Raw genomic sequence first — 22,335 nt, forward strand, 5'->3', positions numbered from 1 at the left:
AGATGCCTTCACAAGCCATTTTGTCTTTCTCCAGCTTGGTGCCAGGACTGGGGGTGGGGGAAGGGGTTTCTCCTGAGAGTTCTCTGAGTAAGGGGGCCCATAGAGGGGTTTCCTTATGTACCCCAGCTGTGGCCTCTTGCCCCTTCTCTCCTGTAACCCATGTTTATAGAGGCCTCCAAGTGCTCTACCCTGCATGAGGACCTGCCCAGGCGAGGGGGTCTCAGGAGGGGAAGTGGGAGATAAAGCCCCTAAGGAAGGGACACCTAAGTGCCTCCCCAACCAGGGTCTGTCCTTCCTGTCCCAAGGGTGTGTGGTGGAGGGAGTGCTCTCCAGTTTCCTGGGGGTTGGTATTCTAAACCTTTGGAAATGGAATAGAACTGCCTAAAGTATATGAAATTAGATACTACTTGGGACACTATGTCCTGGTTCTGTATGTCCTGGGACAGTGTAAAAAGTGATCACAAAATTTTCAACATCACAGTCTAAAATAAAAACCTGCCTCTTGTCTTCCTTCCCAGACATATCCCTGCTTACGCTTCCCATCTGCCCACACTCCCACCTGCTGTATCTGAAGTTTCTCCCTCCGTTGCTAGGGCATAAAGGGGTGGGCAAGGATGTTTTGAAACACTGACCACACATTCGTCCTGAGTATGGCTGGACTGACCCTACCCTCCCAGCTCGTGGAGCAGTTGGGTTTCAGGTGCCATATGTGTGCGTGGTTCAGGGGTGCTGGAAAAAAGTTTTAGAATGCCTATTTATTTTTCATCTAATCCTTTTTTCGTTTAGTGTGAGTGTGTTTTACAAGGTAAACTATATAAAAATATACTCGTATGACAGGTGTGTACTCAACAATCTTTTTTATTGCTAAGGGCACATGATCAAAAAAACTTCGGAGGTCACTGGCCTAGACTTCAGGTGGGGCAGCTGTGGGCAGGGGATGGCTTGTCTTGTCCATCTAAGTATCTAGCCTGACACATGACTAGTTCAGAGCCTGGCAGGGAGCAGAGGTCAGGGACACAGCATTGAATGAACAAAGTCCACCCCTAGAACTGACAGATGAGGAAACTGAAATAATTCTGGGGTGGGGAGATTGCTCAGAGGAGGACGTGGGCAGGTTGAGAGAGTCTCCCCTCATTGCTGCTATGTCTGCAGCCTGCCCGTGTCCAACACCCAGCACCCACCCAAATCCTACTTCTACCCACCCCAGGGAGCACAGCTCCCTCCTCTGCCTGCCGGCAGAGTGGCCACCTGTCTTGAGCGTCTTACTGGATCCTGATTAGCAGAGCCAGACAGGGTTGTCACCTGCCACATCCCTCTACCTGGCAGAAAGTCTGTTGCCAGCTTTGTATCCTAGAACTCTCTGGAAGTCAATCTGGTGTAGGAGAAAGAATTTAGGCTCCAGACAATCCTCATCCAGCTTGGTGACCTTGGGCACAACACATAACTGGTATAAGCCTCAGTTTCCCAATCTGTATATGGGGACCAATATTTGTACTTACTATACACGGTTGTTGTGGATGTTGAGTAGCCCACTGTGTGTATAGGGTCTGGCATATACTACGTTTTCAGTAATATTCCTGTCCCTCTGTGTGCAGCAGGTGCACCACAAAGAATCTGTTGAATTGTGATTTGACATCAGCATGGGAAGGAGAACTCTGAAGGCAGACAAACGAGCCTTTGCTCCCTCCTCTGCCTGCTGGCACGGTGGCCACCTGTCTGAGCTCTGTCCTGCGCCTTCCTGCAGAAATGAAGCAGCCACTCTGGCAGCCTTGGGTCCTCTCCAGGTTCATCCACTTTGTGGTGGGGTGTCCTCCCCCTTTTCTCCCTTATAGCTCCTTTCCCTCTTTCAGTGCTGCTTTCACTTCAAGCATGAGCTGAGGGTGACTCCTGGTGGTCACTCGTATAACTGCAGAATCCTGACCATTGACACCTCCATCTGGAAGTGCATGAAGTCGAGTGTGCAAGGAAGTCATTCTTTACACTTTCCCTACACCTCCCAACTCCCTGTCAGGGCCCTGGGGAGCCTCAGCGGTGACTACTCCCCGGGGACTCCACCCTCTGAAGTTCCACCTCTAAGGGCTTCACTTGCCTGATTAGTGGGGACAATCAAGGAGGCCTCTGCCCAGATCCTGCAGCACCAGGCCTGGCTCCAGGCAAAAAGCAGGACAGTGGCTACTCTTCCCTCAAGTGCTACTGAACACCTTGCCGGCATCATTTTGTCCAATTCTTACCACTAGAGCCCATTATCACAAAGAAGAAACCAAGGTACAGCAAGGTTAAGCAACTTGCCAAGGATCACACAGCTCCCCAGTGCCCAAATGGTGAAATGAATACAGGTGACACTCAATGGGACACCAGACCAGCCCCTGGGGGACAGAGGAGGCCTTGAGGAAGGAGCCTGCCATGGGGTTAGAAGCCTCAAGTTCTGACCCAGCCTTGCCCCAACTAGTGGGGTGGCCTCCATCAAGGGCCTCTGCTCACTGAGCCTCAGTCTCCTCAACAGCACCATGGGGTGGAGGACAGAGCAGGATTCTCAGATTGGCTGTACATGGAAATCACTGAGAGGATTTTTCAAATACCCATGTTTGCCCAGCCCTGACTAAGGAAATCAAAATTGGTAGGGGTTGGCTAAGACATATGTAATTTTAAGAAAATCTAGGTGATTCTATAGGCAGCCAGGGTTGAGAATGGGTCCTCTAGGAGTTCCCCATCTTCAGACTTCCCAGCCCTCTAGAGGTTGGCTCCCCAGGGCTCCCCTCTGTCCTAAGGGCTCTCCAGAGAAACTATCTTTTTTTTTTTTTTTTTTTTTTTTGAGACAGAGTCTCACTCTGTCGCCCAGGCTGGAGTGCAGTGGCGCAATCTCGGCTCACTGCAAACTCTGCCTCCCGGGTTCACACCATTCTGCTGCCTCAGCCTCCTGAGCAGCTGGGACTACAGGTGCTCGCCACCACACCCGGCTAATTTTTTTAATTTTTTTGTATTTTTTTAGTAGAGACAGGGTTTCACCTTGTTATAGCTAGGATAGTCTCGATCTCCTGACCTTGTGATCCACCCTCCTCGGCCTCCCAAAGTGCTGGGATTACAGGTGTGAGCCACCGCACCCAGCCCAGAGAAATTATCTTAACTTGCCCACCCAGACCCACAAGAAGCTGCCTCCCAACCACCCAAGGGGACAGGGGCCCATCAACCCCTTCCAGAGGGGGCACAGTACGCTTGAGCCTCTTGAGTGTCTGACCCCAAGCCTGGCCTCTGGGGTGGTAGGAGAGAAAGTCATAGGGAGCTTAACCTCAACAGGATGAAGGCGCCATAATTAGGGTCAGGCGGTTGGCTCAGCCTGCGGAAATCCCCAGCTTAGTAGGGATGGGGAGTGGCACTGCAGCCTGCGGGAGGGGTCAGGGCAGAAGTGAGGGGGCAGGGGAGCCCAAGCACATGGAAACCCAGGACCTAGGCCCCAATTACCTCCTGAGAGGGCCCACTGGGGGCTTCTCAACACAATTCACTCCCTCCCTGGGGTTGCTGAACCCCAGGGAGGGAAGGAAAGGCTGACCAGCCCCCCAACCCCAGAGACCCTACTGCTCCCTCAGGCTGGGGTGCATCAGGATCATCCCCCTACCCCAGCCTTTGTCAGGAGGAGGAGGGCACCGGTGGGAAAAGGCTACGTGAGTGTTCCCAGGGCGACCCAGGCTTCTCTCCTGATTGTAATCCTCAGGCCTTGAGCGAGGGATCGCTTTCCACTGTGGAATGTGACACCAAGGGGACAAAATGGGGCCGGGGAGGGGGGCAGAAGCCATGGAGGGAAGCTTGCAGGGTGGCACTTTTAGCCCCCAAAAGGCCCTCCAGGAGGCAGCTGCACAGAGAGAATCCCCTTGCCCCCATGACTCCCTGAGCCTGTCATCTGGCTCACCCCAGGGCACAGGGTCTCAGGCTGGGCTGTCCAGGTGTCCCCCACCCGCAGACTCCTGTCATGAATCCCAGTGCAGGGGGATTTGGATGATCACCTTTGCCAGCCACTCATTTTGCAGGGGAGGAAATGTTCCAAGAGATGAGAACTAGCCAAGACCATGCAGCACCAGAACCACTCCTAGAAGCCCCAGCTTCTCCAGAGACTGCTTCAGTTAGCCAGCAAAAACTGGAGCCTGCAGCCTCAGGAGTTGCCACACACACCTAGGCCAGAATCCCTCTGCCCTGTAGCAGGACACCCCTCCCTCTTGCCCTCCAGGGTCATGGGCTGGACATGGCAAGGCAAGCAGAGGGCAGATGCATACTAGTCCACACAAGCTTGTGACGGCTGGGACTAGGGGCCAACCTAATGGCTCCCACATTGAGAATCAACGCCAATTCCAGGAAGCCTTTCCAGCTGACCCCCAACAAGCTGGTAACACTTCCCTCCCACCACACAGCCTTGGCCTCTCAAAGGCTGTCCTCTCCCCCAGCCTCACTCTGACTCATTATGTTGGTCCTGCGTGGGCCTCAGTTCTCCTGGCCGTGAGCTCTCCCCATACCTTAACCTGGGAACCCTTGTGGGCAGGATCATGTGGGACAAAAAGGTCCTGTGCCCAACCCAGCACCAATCACAGGGAGGCTTGGGACTAAGGAGGGGCTCCTGGAAAGAGGGCAGAACTCAGCTCAAGTCACAGAACCTGGGAGGGACCTTCAGTGGGAAGCAGCTTCATATGTCATCTGGGGTGAGCATGGTGGCTCACACCTGTAGTCCCAACATTTTGGTGAAGCAGAGGCTGGAGGATTGCTTAAGGCCAGGAGTTCAAGACCAGCCTGAGCAACATAGCGAAAACTTGTCTTTCCATATATTTTTTTTAATATTAAAAAAAAAAATTTAAGGTCATCTGGTCCAGTCCCTTGTGCCTCCCAGTTGCGAGTCATCGAACTTCTCAACACTGCCAAAATGGGCATCTCTTCATGTATTTAGTCATTCAGTCATCCATCCAATGAACCTTGCCCAACTGTCTTCTACATCTCTGCAGCCAAGGCAACCCAATCCATTCTCAAGGCACAGGTTAAATCCTTACCAAATAGAGTCAAGGGTCCAGCCATTTCCTCTGCCGGGCCTAGCATGGTTCTAAGTGGAAGTAAAAGGTGCTGATCAGCAACTGCCGCCCACCTTTACGTTCCACGGTGGTGTTCTCACCTGCCTTGCACGTCATGGGTTCATTTCAGACTCAGCCACCGTTCCAGACAGATTGGCCCTCACTAGCAGATGGGAAGCTGAGGTTGAGCAGGTGAAATGGCCTTGCAGCTGGAAGAAAGGTAGGGCCAGGACTTGGCCCAGGCAGCTGAACTCCCGGCCCCGGATTCATTTTACACACCCACTCCCAGCCCTCCACCAGCTTGGGTTTCATGTGGAAGACAGGATTTCCCCCGGGGGAATGAAAATTTGATTTTGGCCCCTTATTATAAAAATAACAGTGAAGATGGCTCAAAGGCCTGCTGGTCTCAGTGCTGTGCTGATTTTGCTAAATGCACGGGAGTCAAGTGTTGCACACAGAACCCCCCACCCCTCCTCGGGGCCAGGCTCACAATGTCCTTGGCTGGCACAGCTGCACATGCAGACACACACGCACGCACACACATGCATGCATGAGTCCCTGCACGTCCCAGGAGATGTGTCCCACCCCCTTCATTCCCCTCTGATAACCCAGAGGCTTCCAGCAGGACAGACACGTACCCTTCAGGCTGGCCACGTCAGGCACGTGCCAGACCAGCTGCCAGGGCCCAGAACCTCAGGCCTGCTGGGCCCTAGAGGGTGACCTGCTGCATAGCTGACCCTGCTCAACCTCAGAAAGGATGGTAACTCTCCGGGGTGTGAGGGATGTGAGACCCCACCCAAGCCCTCCATGGAGTCAGTGTCCATGCAGGGTAGGGTTTAATGAGAAGCCTCAGGGAGCCCCCCAGCTTCCTGTGGGCACCCAGCCCCTGCTGGAGTCCTGGGGAGAGTGAGCATACTCCAAGGAGATGCAGAGAAACAAGCAGAGGCTCAGGCAGGGCCAGCAGGGCTCCAGCAGGAAAGGGGGTGAATCTGGGAAGGGTGGAGGTAATAAAGATGCACGGAGAGGGCTTGACCAAGGAGTGTTAACTGGGCAGTTTGAATTTAAGAAAGGGAAGACCCGTGTGACCTGGGAAGAGATTGGGAAATGGGTTCTGGAGCAGGCAGCACTGGGTTTGGATCCTGGCCCTGCCACTTATAAGCTGGGTGATGTTGGGCAGGTGGCTTACCCTCTCTGAGCCCCTCAGTGTCATCTGCAAAATGGGCATACTAATAGCACCCAGCTCACAGATCGTGAGAAGAAAACGAGGTCCTCAGTAAAATGCTAAGCGTTGTGTCCGGCACACAGGGCCTGCTCAATTCACAGTAGCTGTTCTTTGGAAAGTACAGAGGCTCTGAGAGAAAACCCTGAGAAGCAGCCACAGCCTACCCTGTGGGCTGTTAGAAAGGGGGTCCACATGGGTGAGAGGCAGCAGAGGGGCTGGGGCCAGAGACCAGGGCAGCCTCTGTCCTCGTCACTCTTGTCTTTGAAGGATATGACAGGGTTAAGAGGTAAAGACAGCCACTGCTGCCCTACTAGGGTCTTTCCAGGGGATTTGTGAGGGTCCTGGGGAGCTTCTCTCCACCCCACGCCTGCATCATTCAGATGAGGGGGCCAAGGGCCACAGAGGAGAGGAGACTTGCCCGAGGTCACTCAGACAGTGAGGATAGAGGCAGGCCTGCTAAGCCCAAGTCAACTTCCTTTTCCCTGCCCATGCTCAGAAACAGAAGCCAGGAGTCAAAGACCTAGAAACCACATTCCCTGGGGATAGAGATGCAAGACTCTGCTCCTGTTCCCACCCAGGACTTTGGCTAAGACCTTGCTGAGGCCTGGAGAACTCTTGTGCTTCCTCTAAAGCCCAGAGCGAAGACACCTCCTCCAGAAAGCCCACCCTGACTGGTGATGCCTGTCCTGCCAGATGGCCAAGCTGTGTTCTGCCAGGACAGGCTTGTACCCTTCAGGCTGGCCACATCAGCATGTGCCAGACCAGCTGCCAGGGCCTAGGGCCTCTTTTGAGGCTTTGACTTGGCCCCCACCCTGGTTCATGGACCTACTATTTCCCCATGCTGAGCTTCAAGGTTCTGAGGCCAGAGACAGGGTCCTAGTCAAGTTTGAGGCCTCAAATCCAACACCATGACCCAGCCCAGTGCTTTTGTGTGTGAATGAAGGAATCCTGACCATGCTGGGCTGAGACCTGCCAGGGCAAGGGCCCCAGGAGCAGGGACAGGGCCCTGGGGCATAGCCATCCTTCCCTGGCCTATCCCTGCCCCATGCCTGAGCCCCATGCTAAGAGCAAGTTCCTGTTGCAAGCTGTACCCTGTCCCAGACACCTGGCATTTACCAAAAGGGCAGAGACAGTGAGAAGGGCCTCCCCTGTGCCATCCACTCACAAAGGAGCTGGAAAGGCCAGCAGGAAGGAGAGGAGTCATATTTCAAAGGGCTCTGAAGATGTCACAATGACGGCGATGCTCAGCACCTCAAACCACCCAAGGAGCCATATCCAGACTAGACAATATAAGAAACAGCTGCAGAGCAGCAAGAGGACAGCAACCCTACCCCAGAAATGGACATGAGAGGTAAACAATTAAAGAAAACAATTGAGGCCAGGAGTTCGAGACCAGCCTGGGCAACATAGTGAGAATCTGCCTCTTCAAAAAATGTTAAAATTAGCTGGGCAAGGTAGTGTATGCCTGTAGTCCTAACTACTCAGGTGACTGAGGTGGGAGGATCACTTGAGCCGAAGTTGAAGGTTGCAGTGAGCTATGATCACACCACGGCACTCCAGCCTGGGTGACAGAGTGAGATCCTGTCTCAAAAAAAAAAAGAAGAAAAGAAAAGATGCTGAAAATCATTATACATCACTTTTACCTCTGCTAGATGGGCAAAAATTCAAAAGCTGGATAAAGCCCAGCATTGGTGGGGATGTGAGTTACAGCTCCATCCCGACAGGACATGACGTACTAGGGGAATGTGGCAGCTCATTAAGGGGGTGGGTGGGCAGGAAAATGTGTGGCTGCACATCTAGGGTTCTATGTAGCAGTTAGAAGCAACAAGGCTAGATTTTATTTTGATTGATTGATTGAGGGACAGGGTCTCACTCTGTCACCCAGGCTGGAGTGCAGTGGCATAATCATAGCTCACTGCAGCCTCCAACTCCTAGGCTTAAGGGATCCTCCTGCCTCAGCCTCTCAAGTAGCTGGGACTACAGCTGTACATCACCATGCCCAGCTCAAGGCTAGATTTTATAGTGTTGACTCAATGAGATCTATAACACAATGATATTTATCAGAGTAAAAAGAAAAATACATGTTTACAAAAGAGTGATGCCCACCTGCAGGAACCATACAAACAAAGGCATCAAAGACAGTAAAACGGGGAAACAAAGGAAGGGTGTGAGGAAGGGAGGAAAGAAATAAACACCAAACGAGAAAAGTCAGTGATGCCAGTGAGCCTGCCGTGGCCTGAGTAACACAAGCCACACCCCCGGTCCACACTGAGGACCACATCTGAGGTTCACAGGGAGGAACAGTCCCCAAGGTCCTCAGCACATGCTCAGGTGGAGCCAGGAGCCGCGTCCGTGAGGGTCAGATCTGGGCCTGACCTCAGAGCTTGCCCCTCCCTGCACCTTCCACAGCAAAGGAGGGTCTTGGCCAAAGTCAAGCTGCTGTGCACGCAGGGTCGCACCTACCTTGGGCCCCTTTTATGCCCTGGAAGAGGACATAACCTCAAACTAGAGCAGTGATTCTGCCCTGAGCTGGGTGCCGGGAGAAAATGGGAAGCAAGTCCTTGTTCTTACAAAAGTTCCTGGGAGGTCAGGCACAGTGGCTCATGCCTGTAATCCCAGCACTTTTGGGGGCGAAGGCCAAAGGATTGCTTGAAGCCAGGAGCTTGAGACCAGCCTGGCCAGCATATTGAGACCCCCATCTCTAAAAACGTTTTTTTTTTTTTTTTTAAATTAGCCGGATATGGTGGCTTGCAGCTATACTCTCAGTTACTCAGGAGGCTGAGGCAGGAGGATCATTTGAGCCCAGGAGGTCAAGGCTGCGGTGAGCTATGATCACACCACCGCACTCCAGCCTGGGTGACAGAGTAAGACCCTCTCTCAACTTTTTTTTAAAGTTCCTGGAATTCAGGTGATTTTTTTTTTTTTAAGGAGAGTCTTTATCTTTAGACACACATTTAGAAAAATCTGTGAAATGATATGCTGTTATAAGATGCGCTTCAAGATTTAGGTGTGGGGGCAGGGGAGAGGGGGCAAGAAGGTGGATGAAACCAGCTTGGTCATAAATTGATAGCTGCTGAGTCTGGGAATGAGTGTGTGGGGTTCATTATACCTTATTCTCTATTTATGCATGTGTTTCAGAGTTTCCATAATAAAAACTTCAAAAACAAAAACTTCCCAGTAAGAAACTATCCCATGTGAGGGGACTAGCCCCTGACCTCAGGGAACTCCACCCAGTCTGCCAGGGGACACGAAACCCCTGCCCTGCATCTTCTTAGCCTGCCTCAGCTGGCCAGGGGCCACATTGTAGGACACAGGCATGGGGGTCCTGACAAATGCTCAGCCTCGGACCTGGCCCTCATCACTGAGGCCAAGTGTCAGGCACTGGAACCACATCTAAGCAGACCTAGTTTTGGTTCCAGCTCCACCTTGCACGTGGCCTGAGGCTCCTCACCTGAACCACACCTGCCTGGATTCAAGGAAATGCCCAGTGAGTCCTGGGTCATTATCAGTGAGAAAGTCCCCCTGCTCTTACTGTGGCTGCTCCTCTCACTGCCTCTGCCTCCACATCTGTATGATGAGGACTGGAATCACCTGGCAAGTTTGCAGATTAAATGAGGCAATGCTTAGTGTGCACTCAGACAGAGCTGCCAGGACCAGGGGAGGGAGCTGGCCAGGGTCATCCAGCCAGCTAATGGCATAACTGGGTTCTTCACAGGAGCAGGGCACTGTGCCAGCTGCCACTCCCATCCCCCACCATGAGGCCTTCAGGCCAGTGGACAGCATGTCTTTGTTCAGAGTCTGAGGCCATGTCCATGAGACCCTTCCCTCCAGCCTCAACTCCCATTCCAGGAGCCTCTGACTCAGGAGAGCACCAGGAAGCCTGCATGGGTCAGATGCAAGCCAGGAAGGAGAGGACTAGGAAAGGAGACAGAAGCCTCTATCCTACCCTCCTGGAACACAGAGGTATCCAGGGACATCAGTCTGGGAGACTGTGCCCAGAATCAGGGACTCTACCAGGAGACTGCTGGGTGACTCCTAAGTCTGGAGTGTTAGCCTTGCCTAGCCTTTCCTTTAATTAACAATAATAATAGTCAACATTTCTATACCTCCTACTGTGTACAAGGCAGTGCTCTGCTTTAGGTATATGATCTCATTTAATTCTCACAACAACCCTAAGAGGCCAATGCTATTATTGTCTTCATTTTACAGATGGGGAAACCTAGGCACAGAGAGGGTAACTTTCTTTCCCAGAGTCACTCAGCTTGCACATAGCAGAGCTAGGATTTGGCCCCAGCCAGCCTGCCTTGAGTTTGTGCTCTTACCCACCCCAGTGCACTCTCAGACAGCATTGCCTGACTTTTCCTGAGCCAGTGCTTCTGATTCCCCCTGGGGTGTAACAGCTGATACCCTGTTTATACCACAACACCTGGGATGGGAGCTTCACCCAGGGTGGCAGTGCTGGCACCCAGACAGCAGTCCTACCTTGTCTCTTACTCGGGAAAGCAGAGCAGAAGGTGAGTGGTAATAACACTATCAGAGGGATGGGTTTTTAACTCATTATTTTTTCTTCTTCTTTGTTGTTGTTGTTGTTAAGATAGGGTTTCACTCCCATCACCCAGGTGGAGTGCAATGCCACAGTCTCAGCTCACTGCAACCTCCGACTCCTGGGCTCAAGTGGTTCTTCTGCCTCAGCCTTCTGAGTAGCTGGGACTACAGGTGCACCCCACGGCACCTGGCTAATTTTTGTATTTTTTGTAGAAATGGGGTTTCTCCATGTTGCTCAGGCTGGTCTCAAACTCCTGGCCTTAAGCAATCCACTCACCTCTGCCTCCCAAAGTGCTGGGATTACAGGCATGAGCCACCGTGCCCAGCCTCCTTCTTAATTTAAATCACTCATAAAAAGTTAACCAAGATCTGGGCCAGGTGCAGTGGCTCAAAAATATATATACAAAAAATTAGCAGGGCATGGTGGCACACCTGTGGTCCCAGCTACTTGGGAGGCTGAGGTGGGAGGATTGCTTGAGCCAGGGAGGCAGAGGTTGCAGTGAACCGAGATTGTGCCACTGTACTCCAGCTACGCCAGCCTAGGCAACAGAGCGAGATCCTGTCTCAAAAAAAAAAAAAAAAGAAAGTTATCCAAGATCAGCAACAAAGTAGTCATGAAACGCCCTTACAACCAGTCACAGCAAGGCCCTGGAGAATCTTTCCTCTACTGAATGCAAGCAGCTGGGGCATCCCTCCCAGATGAAACATGCTGAAAGAGGAGTGGTTAGGAGCACAGGTCTCAGGGTGGGTGCTGCCACTTCCAAGCTGTAAAACCCTGGATCACAGATTAGTTCACCTCTCTGGGCCTCAGTTTTCCCATCCGCAAAGTGGGGATGATAATAGCATCTCCTCGCAAAATTGTTAGAAGGTTTTGTTTTTTTGGTTTTTTTTTCCAGCTTCAGATTTATTTGTACAAATAGCAGAGGAGAACACCAGCCCCATGCAGACGGCAGCCCAGGGGGTTCATACTAGTCCTTCTGTCCTCATGTTGGCGGACAGAGATCTTTACTCTGAAACCTTTGTAGGGGCCTGGGCAGCTTTGGGAGCCTGAGCTGGAGCTGAAGCTGGAGCTGCAGCCTGGGCCTTAGTTTGGTCCTTGGCCTTCGACCGGCACAGCCTGAGCCCTCTGGTAATGCAGGCATGAACACACTTCCCAAGCTTGGGGTGGGCAATGTAGGCAAGTCAGTCGATCTTGCAGCTGACACCTTTTGGGATCTTGGGCTTAACCTCCTTGGGCTTTATGAGGACCTTGATAGCCTCAGTACGTGCCCTCATGGCTTGGCATTGCTGGCCTGCATCTTCTTTAGGCTCTTCTTGTCGTGCTTCTCGGCAAGGTGCATGCTCCTCAGGAACTTGGGGTCCACCCCGTTAAGACATTAGTATCTTTGTGATCAGGGTTTCCTGATGCCATTTCTGTGCCATTTTGGGGACTGGTTGTGTGTGTTGTGGTTCTCGGACTTTGCCATGTCTGCACCTTAAGCCGTGGCTGCCGAAGCGCCTAGAAGAGCTAGAAAGTTTAAATGAACTAATCTATGTAAAGCATTCAGCATAGGGCCTGGCGCATAGAAGGTGCACAACATGGGCTATTAACATTACTACTGCGATCAGGACCACCCCGACCAAGTCATGCGCTCCTTTGGGGGAAGGAACTGCATCTTATTTATCTTTGTCTATTTGAGCATTTGCCATGGGGCTTGGCACACAGTAGGTGTTCCATGTCTTAGATCACGTTCCCCAGAAGCAGATCCTGAGATGAGGATTCATAGCTAAATGATTTGGGAGTGCTCCCAGGGAAACTGGAGAGGGACTTGGGAGAGCAAGACAAGAAAGTAAGAGGCCAAGAAGGGTGCAGATTCAGGAAAAATTCTGCAGAGGGTGACTTCAGCCTGATCTCGCAGGGGAACTTGGGAGTGTAAGTTACACCTCAGGATTGTCCTCGCTCCAGGCAAGGGAGCTGGGACTTCACTCCCCTGCACCCCAGTCATTGGCTAAGGTCTACCATGAAAGGGATAGACTTCCAGGCACTTACCATTATGCTCCAGTAGCAGAGGGCAGTATCGAGAGACCACCTAGAAGGGAAGGCACCCAGGGGCCAGGAGTGTCTATGAAAATGGAAAAGGGGTGGAGGGGACCTGCCACCTTCCATAAATGTCATCCCAGCCTCTGAAGGGTCACAGTTCCCCAGAAAATCCAGGACAGTGGAGGCAGAGCGGACAGGGGGGACTGCCAGGCCGTGGGAGCAGCTCTAACTTCCACGTTGGTCAGAGCCGTGAGGGTCCACTGAGCGGCCAGCCTCCCTACCAGCTGACAGTGGCAGGCCTGGGACTGCCTGAGTAGGTCTTAAGGGCCCCTACTATGTGCCTGGCATAGATACTGAGTTCTTCACATGATTTTCTCATTTAACCCTCACACCACCCCTGGACAGATGACTCTGAGGCATGGAGGCATGGCATGGAGAGGCCTACCTGCGGCCCCCCAAAGAGTGAAGGGCAAATTTGATTGATGTCATTAAGAAATGCAAATGAAAACCACAATGAGCTACCATTTCACACCCACTAGGGAGGTTATAATAAGAAATATTTAATGAAACATAAGTGTTGGTGAAGATGTGAAGAAATGAGATCCCTCACACATTGCTAGTGGGAACATAAAATGGTACAGCTGCCGTGGAAATTCGGCAGTTCCACCATAAGCTAAACACAGAAGCACCACAGGACCCTGCAATTCCACTCTTAGTATAGACTAAAAAAAATTAAATACACTTGTTCAGACAAAAGCTTGCACAAGAATGTTCACAGCAGTGCTATTCACAACCCCAACAGTGGAAACAACCCCAATGTCCACCACTGATGAATAGAGACACAAAATATGGTACATCCACACAATGGAATATTATTCAGTCATAAAAAGAAATAAAATACCGATGCATGCTACAACATGGATGAACCTTGAAAACATGATGCTGAGTAAAAGAAGCCAGACACAAAAGGCCATATAGTACACAATCCCATTTATCGGAAATATACAGAATGGGGAGATTTTTAGAGACAGAATGCAGATTGCTGGCTGCCAGGGGCTGGGAGGCGGCAGGGACTGAGGAGCAGCGTGGAACTGAGGAGTGGTGACAGTCAAGCAGCATTTTCTTTTTTTTCCTTTTTTTTTCAAGATAGGGTCTCACTCTGTCACCCAGGCTGGAATGCAGTGGCGTGATCTCCGCTCACCACAGCCTCAACCTCCTAGGCTCAACCAGTCCTCCCACCTTAGCCTCCCAAGTAGCTAACTACATGGGCACACCATCACAACAACTCATTTTTGTATTTTTTTGTAGATACAGGGTCTCCCCATGTTGCCCAGGCTGGTTTTGAACTCCTGGGCTCAAGCAATCCACCCGTCTCAGCCTCCCAAAGTGCTGGGATTACAGGTGTAAGTCGCCGTGCCCAGCCTGCACAGCATTTTCAACGTACTAAATGCTGCTAAATTATACACTTTAAGGGCAGGTGCAGGGCTCACGCCTGTAATCCCAGCACTTTGGGAGGCCAAGGTGGGCGGACTGCCTGAGCCCAGGAGTTCGAGACCAGCCTGGGCAACATGGTGAGACCCCCTCTCTACTAAAAATACAAAAAAATTAGCCAGGCATGGTGGCACACACCTGTAATCCTAGCTACTTGCAAGGTTGAGACAGGAGAATCGCTTGAACACAGGAGGCAGAGGCTGCAGTGAGCCGAGATTGCACCACTACACTCCAGCCTGGGCGACAGAGTGAGACTGTCTCCTAAATAAATAAATAAATAAAATATTTTAAAATGGTTAAAATGGCAACTTTTATGTGTACTTTACCAGAATTCTCTTAAGTTAAAAACAAACTGTGAGTTTTGAACCTCCCCTCCAAGGGCCTGGGAGCTGCCAACAGAGTCAGCCACAGTGTTTCCAGATGGACAGAACGAATCAAAAACATGTCTGCCAGATACTATGCCGACAGGAAGATGGGACTCAAGTTGTTTTTAAAATTTTTTGTGCCTTGGCCTGCTGGAGAAATAAAATCTCTGACCTTGAGTTCATAGAGGCCTGAATGTAAATGCTAGTTCCACCACTGGCTATGTGACCTTGGGCAAATCACTGAGTCTTTCTGGGCCTCAGTTTTCTCATCTGTAAAATGGAGATAAGCAGCAGCTCTTCGTTAACTCATGAAAAAGCCTTGGCCGGGCGCGGTGGCTCAAGCCTGTAATCCCAGCACTCTGGGAGGCCAAGGCGGGCGGATCACGAGGTCAGGAGATCGAGACCATCCTGGCTAACACGGTGAAACCCCGTCTCTACTAAAAAAAATACAAAAAACTAGCCGGGCGAGGTGGCGGGCGCCTGTAGTCCCAGCTATTCGGGAGGCTGAGGCAGGAGAATGGCATAAACCCGGGAGGTGGAGCTTGCAGTGAGCTGAGATCCGGCCACTGCACTCCAGCCCGGGCGACAGAGCGAGACTCCGTCTCAAAAAAAAAAAAAAAAAAAGAAAAGAAAAAGCCTTAAGCATATTGCAGGAACACAGTAAGGACCAGCAAGGGTTCGTTTCCTTCCTCCCTCTCCTTTCCCCACACATGCCCTTGACATTTATCCCAGCGAGATTTCACCTATACAGTTACTCTCCCAGGAGGCTGTGCACAGGGCAGTACTTGTCGAGGTTCTCTGATGGGCCCTGCCCGTAGGATGTTTACACTTTCCTTTTTTTTTTTTTTTTTTTTGAGGCAGAGTCTCACTCTGTCCCCCAGGCTGGAGTGCAGTGGTGTGGTCTCAGCTCACTGCAAACTCCACCTCCCAGGTTCAAGCGATTCTCCTGCCTCGGCCTCCTGAGTAGCTGGGATTACAGGTGCGTCCCACCACACCTGGCTAATTTTTGTATTTTTAGTAGAGACGGGGTTTTGCCACGTTGGTCAGGCTGGTCTCAAACTCCTGACCTCGGGTGATCCGCCTACCTCAGCCTCCCAAAAGTGCTGGGATTACAGGCATGAGCCACTGCGCCCGGCCGGATGTTTACACTTTCAAAGAGAAAACAAGTTAATCCACAGGAAGGCTAAGTGATAGAGGGGACTGAAGAATTTCTGGACTAATCCAGGAAATATTCTGGACTAATCCAGGAAATATTCAGGCCCTTTCCCTCCAGTCATACCACCAGGCCAGCAACCTGCTTCAACACTATCTCCCTTCATACGCACACGCTCTCCAAACTCCTAACCCAACAATTCCCAGGAGCTGGTTTCTGACCTTGTTCCCCTCTGTCCACAGCTCAAAATGTCAGCATAAGAATGCTGATTGGCCTTTCTAGAGAAGAACTATTCTTTTTTTCAATTTTTGGTATTAAAATATTCATTTTTTAGGCCAGGTGCAGTGGCTTACGCCTGTAATCCCAGCACTTTGGGAGGCCGAGGCAGGTGGATCACGAGGTCAAGAGATCGAGACCATCCTGGCCAACATGGTGAAACCCCATCTCTACTAATACTACAAAAAATTAGCCGGATGTGGTGGCAGGTGCCTGTAGTCCCAGCTACTTGGGAGGCTGAGGCAGAAGAATGGCATGAACCCGGCGGGGGGCAGAGCCTGCAGTGAGCCGAGATTGCGCCACTGCACTCCAGCCTGGACGACAGAGCAAGACTCCGTCTCAAAATATAAAATAAAATAAAATACTCATTTTTTAGGATACAATAGTAGGAAACTAATTTTTTACCTATCCTGTGTCCTTACTTGACAAAATAAGATGCCACCAACCTTTATGCCAGTTCCAAAAATGACTTTTTGAAATTTTATTGATAAATCTTCAAATCTGAGAGCACAACACCGTGCCCCCTAATCCCAATCTCCCTCTCCCAGCAGGGAGTGAATCCTGCTTCATTTGTTCAGTGAGCACGAGGAGGGCATGGGCCCTCGGGTCCATCCCTGCCAGGCCACTCCCTCCAGCCCTCTCTGTCATTCCCTCAGTAGCAGACAGGCAACAGCACTCCCTCTTCCCAGCATCACTGATGCCAGGCTAGGTACCACAGCCTCTGCATACCAACAGACTGGTCCCTATGTCCTGGTGCCAGAGGAGGTAGGTGCCAGAGGAGATGGAGCCATCACACTCACCCAATTACCAGACCTCTGGTCAGCTTAAGAAGGGATGGAGGCCGGACGCAGTGGCTCACGCCTATAACCCTAGCACTTTGGGAGGCCAAGGCGGGTGGATCACCTGAGATCAGGAGTTCAAGACCAGCCTGACCAACATGGAGAAACCCTGTCTCTACTAAAATTTTAAAAATTAGCTGGCCATGGTGGCACATGCCTGTAATCCCAGCTACTCGGGGGGCTGAGGCAGGAGAATCGCTTGAACCCAGGAGGCAGAGGTTGTGGTGAGCCAAGATCATGCCACTGCACTCCAGCCTGGGCGACGAGAGTGAAACTCCATCTCAAAAAAAAAAAAGAAAGAAAGAAAGAAAGAAGGGATGGTCTGTGTTCAGAGAGCAATTTTCCTCTAAACCAAATGAAGCTTCATCAGACTGTGTGGACCCCACTCCACTTGAACAAATCACAGCGCAATCTCCCCATTGAGAGAGGCCTATAGGCATCACTGTGTCCTCCTGGCCTTCTCTAAGTCTCTTGGGTTTGACCAGACCATTCTAGGTATTGTCCTACCATGCAGGGTAATGCAAAGGGTATGGCCAAGGTCCCTAATGCTACAGCCAGTAATATACCCCAGACTCTCCACTTAAAATCCTGTCTTGGGCTGGAAAGCAAAGTAAGTGGCAGAAACACAAGGCCACCCCTGGGCACTCTCGGTCTGGGAGCTATCAGGCTCAGCCTCACATGTAACCTGCAGCATGTGTTAGAAACCATCAGGAGATCACCAAGGACTGCTAGAAAAGGTCGGGAAGACAATGACAGGCAGGCAGGCAGCAAATACAGGCTAAGGCTCACTATGGACCAGGCATACTGCTCAGGGTCAAGAAAGCAAAAATGAGGAGGACATGATGCCCTGCCCTGACGGGGCTCCCAGATGAGCAGGTGTGGCTTGGGGGAAGAGGAGAGGCCAGGACTAACATGTATCAAGTCTGTTCATCTGAATTCCCAGAGAAAAGAGCCCCATACTCACAGAGCTGACAGCTAAGCCAGAAAATAGGGAAATTTCAGGTTGGGATAAGCCCTAGAAGAAAATAAACAAAGTAAGATGAAGCAGAAGCGGGGGATTTAGAGAAGGTGGTCGCAGAGGGCCTCTCTGAGGAGGTGACATTGGAAATGAGGTGGAGGATGGAATGAGAAGGAAACATTCCAGGTAAAGAAGGGCAGGTGCAAAGGCCAGGAGGCAAGAAAGGACTGAGAATGTTCAAGGAGGGGTGGGGATGTTGATGTGGGTGAGATGTGGAGAGCAACAGGAGACAGGAGGGAGGCAGGGCAGGCAAGGCTTGCAGGCCTGGTGAGGAATCTGGGTTAAATAAGAGCTCTATCCCCATTTACTAGATGAGAAAACCGAAGTTCAGAGGTTAAGTAACTTGCCCAGGGTCGCACAGCTGGTGAGTAGCCAAGCTGAGATTCCATCATACAGTCTGGTGACAAAGTCCACGTTTTCTTTCCTCTACTCACTGAACAGGAACTTGCTGGCTGTGACAAAATGTAACTGTTAAGTGATTAATGACAAATGGTTTATGACAGGAGCCTGGGGTGGGATGGTGCAGTTTGCCGGGGAAGTCTTCATGGAGGAACTAATTGGGTCCCTAAGAATGAGGAGGATTTTGCCAGGTGGAAAAGTGGAGAGGAAGAGCGCTCAAAGCAAGGAGAATAACTTCAGCAAGGTCAGGGATGTGGAACATGAGGCCTGGTGGAAGCTGAGAGGCAATGGAGTTGCTGAGAGTAGAACTGGCAGGAGACGGGCATGGAAGGCAGGGTGGGCCACACCAGGAGGGACACCGAATGCCTACCAAGGATGTCTACATTGAATTTCTGGGCAACGAGGAGCCAAGGCAGTTTCTTCAACAGGCTAAGCTGTACTGTGCTTTAGAAAGATGACTGTGATGCAGGCGCCTCGAGAGGCTGGTGTGTGGGGAGGGGCAGCTAAAATAAATGGCCAGAGGCTGCCAAGAGAGGTGGGGCAGGACAGGGCCCGTCAAGCCCCAGAGGTAACCAAGACTGCCAGGTCCCCCGCTGGACAGGGGCTCATGTATCCTAATTACACACAACCTCCACAACCTGGCTGGCGGGTATTTGGGAACAGATTAAGCAGAAGATAAAAAAGTATTTTCGGTTTGGTGGTGGTTTTTTTTTGTTTTGTTTTGTTTTGAGACAGAGTTTCACTCTTGTTGCCCTGGCTGGAGCACAATGGCACAATCTCGGCTCATTGTAACCTCTGCCTCCTGGGTTCAAACAACTCTCCTGCCTCAGCCTCCCAAGTAGCTGAGACTACAGGCGTGTGCCACCACAGTCAGCTAATTTTTGAATTTTTAGTAGAGACAGGTTTTTACCATGTTGGCCAGGCGGGTCTCGAACTCCTGACCTCAGGTGATCCACCCTCCTTCACCTCCCAAAGTGCTGGGTTTACAGGCATGAGCTACCACACCTGGCCAAGAAAGCATTTTTACAGACCCCAAGAATGAGGTGTCCAGTTGGGCATGGTGGCTCATGCCTGTAAAATCCCAGTACCTTGGGAGGCCGAGGTTAGTGGATCACCTGAGGTCAGGAGTTAGAGACCAGCCTAACCAACATGGTGAAACCCCATCTCTACTAAAGATACAAAAAATTAGCTGGGCGTGGTGGCAGGAGCCTGTAATCCCAGCTACTCAGGAGGCTGAGGCAGGATAATCGCTTGAACCTGGGAGGTGGAGGTTGCCGTGAGCCGAGATGGCGCCATTGCACTCCAACCTGGGTGACAAGAGCAAAACTCTGCCTCAAAAAAAAAAAAAAGAACGCAGTGTCCCCAGCCCCAGGCCCCACCCTGCTTCACCCCACCTCCCTCCCCAAAGTTTGGCCTGGGTCACTGGCTGGAGTCCATTCCTAGCCTACAGCCGCAGGCCCTGCTGCAGTGACCCCCATCAGCCCAGGGCATTCTGTTCATGCCCCATGACTCCCATGAAGGATGACAGCAGGGTGCTGGCTTTACAGGAGTTGGGTGAACCTCAGATACTGAGAGTGGACAACACTTACCCAGCCCTGACCCGGAAAGGGGACCTGTTTTCAGTGCTTTGTTTTGACTCACTTCATTCCTACAAGGTAGGTACTATCATACTCCAAGGAGGGGAAACTGATGCACGGGAGACTTGCCCAAGGGATGTGAACCCTGGCAGTCTGGTGCCAAGGTCTGTCCTCTGTGCTCTGACTCAAGGTAGTCATTGCTCTCTCTACACTCTGAGTGTCTCTACCCGCTCTCCTCTCTCCTCTTTGCTTTCACAATGATCCTGCCAGATGTTCCATTTCCTGCCAGGAGGGAGGGCTACATGTGAAAATTTGGCATCAGAGCCTCAGCCGCTCCCTCCTCTGGAACCACCTGCCTGCCTGCCACAGCAGGCGGTGAAGAGCCAGCCCTGACATCAGACAGCCCCTAGAGGCAGCCAGGCCTGTCTGAACCCTTCTCCTCACTGCAACAGAGATGGCTACCAGCCCAATGGCCAGGCCTACAGCAGGCTGTGCCTGGCCCCCACTTGACAGGCAGCGCTCACCCCTCACCTCTGCTCCAGGGGCCCAGCTGAGGCAGCACCTGCCCAGGATGTCATGGTGCCACAGCTGCACCAGCTCCAGGACCAGGGCAGCTGAAAGCCCCTTTGCCCACTAGATGGCGCAATGTGCACGGAAATGTGGGTTGACCGCTTGGCCTCCCCTTCCACCTGCAGAGGAACTGGATTTCACCATACTCTGCATTTATCTCATTTTTATTCTCATTCCTCATCCTAACCCATAGCCAACCATTTGTATGTGTCCTTGCAAAACAAGTGTATGTATTTTTTAGTTTCACAATTAGTACATTTTATATATATACATACACACACACACATATATATACACACACACACATTATATATATATTTCTTGTTTTCACTCAGCACTGTATTTTTAAACCTCATCCATGTTGCTGGGGGAACATTTAGCTTCTGGTGGGCACCTTCCACATTTATTTACCCACTCTGAGGGCGACAGGCACCCAAGTTCCCTCCAACACCCCAGCAACCCTGCCATGACCATCCTTAGACAGCAACCGTTACGGCTTGGCCTGAAAACCTAAGAAGTGGAATTGCCAGGTTACGGGGCATGCAGCGACTTCATTTGGCACAGTACTGCCAGCCAGCTCTCAACCCACCCAGTTCTTGGAGGGTTCCTAGGGAAAAGGCGCCCCAGCCTCCTAGGACTACTCAGCCTAGCACCCCTTCCTGTGGGGAGGGGCCCCAATCCTCTCTGCTTGGGCGCAGGGGAGATGGAGAGCCACTGGCCTCTGTCAAGAGCATCTTGCAAAGGTAAAACCTTAAGGTCCTACATCTCCCCTAGGCCTTTTTTTTTTTTTAGTAAAGGGCAATGGCTGGCCTGTTAAATCCCCCATATCCCTCTCTTCAGGAGTCTTTCTGATTACAAAGCCCATTTTTTTTCTCCCTTCTGCCCCTACAGAAGTATCCCAGTTCCTGCATTTTCCCATTTCTCTTCCTCTGCCCATCCCTTCCATGTGAACACTCTACACTTACTAGCTATGTGTCTGTGGACAAGTTACTTGGACTCGCCCTCTTTGTCTATAATATGGAAATAAGTAATATCATTACTAATAATAGGCACACAGGCATAATCCCTCCCTGGCCTCTGCACACAGTCCTCTCTCTAACTCAATGCTGCCCCGCTTTCCACATATATTTAAGTAGCTCAAGCTCCTCCTCCCCCAGGAAGTCATCCCTGATTGAACCAGATACAGTCCCAACGTCCTTAATCCAACTGTCACCTAGTAAGAGCTCAAGTGGTTATTTTTGGCTGAAATTTGAAATAACAATAATGGCTATGATGCACTGAGTGCCTACTATGTGCCAAGAATTCTATGGCCTACTCCATATCCACACAAGAGCCCTGGAAGGCAGACATTGTCATACCCACTTCTCAAATGAGGAGGCTGAGACTCAGAGTAAGGTGACTTGCCCTAAGTCATTGGCAGGTAATTGTCAAGGTCAGGACTGGAATACAGGCTTGTTTGCTATAAAAGCTCTACCCCACACCACCTCCTTCAGAATCCCTTCCTCTTGCCCTCATTCCCCCATACACATTGTGTGTGCACTGCATTTTAAAATTATTTGTGGTTTTAAGTACACAAATAATAGAGGGATATAGTCTCTTTATTAAAAAAAAAATTAAAGCACATAGAGCTGTGTCACCTTTGACCAGGAACCTTCTACCCTCCCTCCTCCCCAAAGGAACTCCCACTATTACCACTGTCTTGGGTATCAATCATTCTAGTGTTTTCTTGCGAGGTTTTTTTTTTTTTTTTTTTTTTTGAGACAGGGTATCTTGCTCTGGTGCCCAGGCTGGAGTGCAGAGAATGCAGTAGTGTGA

General features: G+C 51.1%; 1 protein-coding gene and 1 pseudogene across 9 annotated transcripts in view; both read right to left on the reverse strand.

Moving 5' to 3' along the window:
• The window catches only part of MRPS18A (mitochondrial ribosomal protein S18A), a 564,209-nt gene that overhangs the window by 414,993 nt on the left and 126,881 nt on the right, over positions 1–22,335 (reverse strand). Inside the window, exon 1 of one of the 9 annotated variants that reach the window (XM_050787025.1) lies at positions 9,786–9,789. The exons of the other annotated variants lie outside the window; for them this stretch is intronic. The gene's annotated coding sequence lies outside the window, so the exon portion shown is untranslated. Of the gene's footprint in view, positions 1–9,785; positions 9,790–22,335 lie in introns of those variants that run through there. 9 annotated transcript variants of the gene reach the window in all.
• Positions 11,818–12,396, reverse strand: LOC126952431 (60S ribosomal protein L29-like; annotated as a pseudogene).

The sequence above is a fragment of the Macaca thibetana genome, chromosome 4 (assembly GCF_024542745.1).
Source record: "Macaca thibetana thibetana isolate TM-01 chromosome 4, ASM2454274v1, whole genome shotgun sequence".
Lineage (NCBI taxonomy): Eukaryota > Metazoa > Chordata > Mammalia > Primates > Cercopithecidae > Macaca > Macaca thibetana.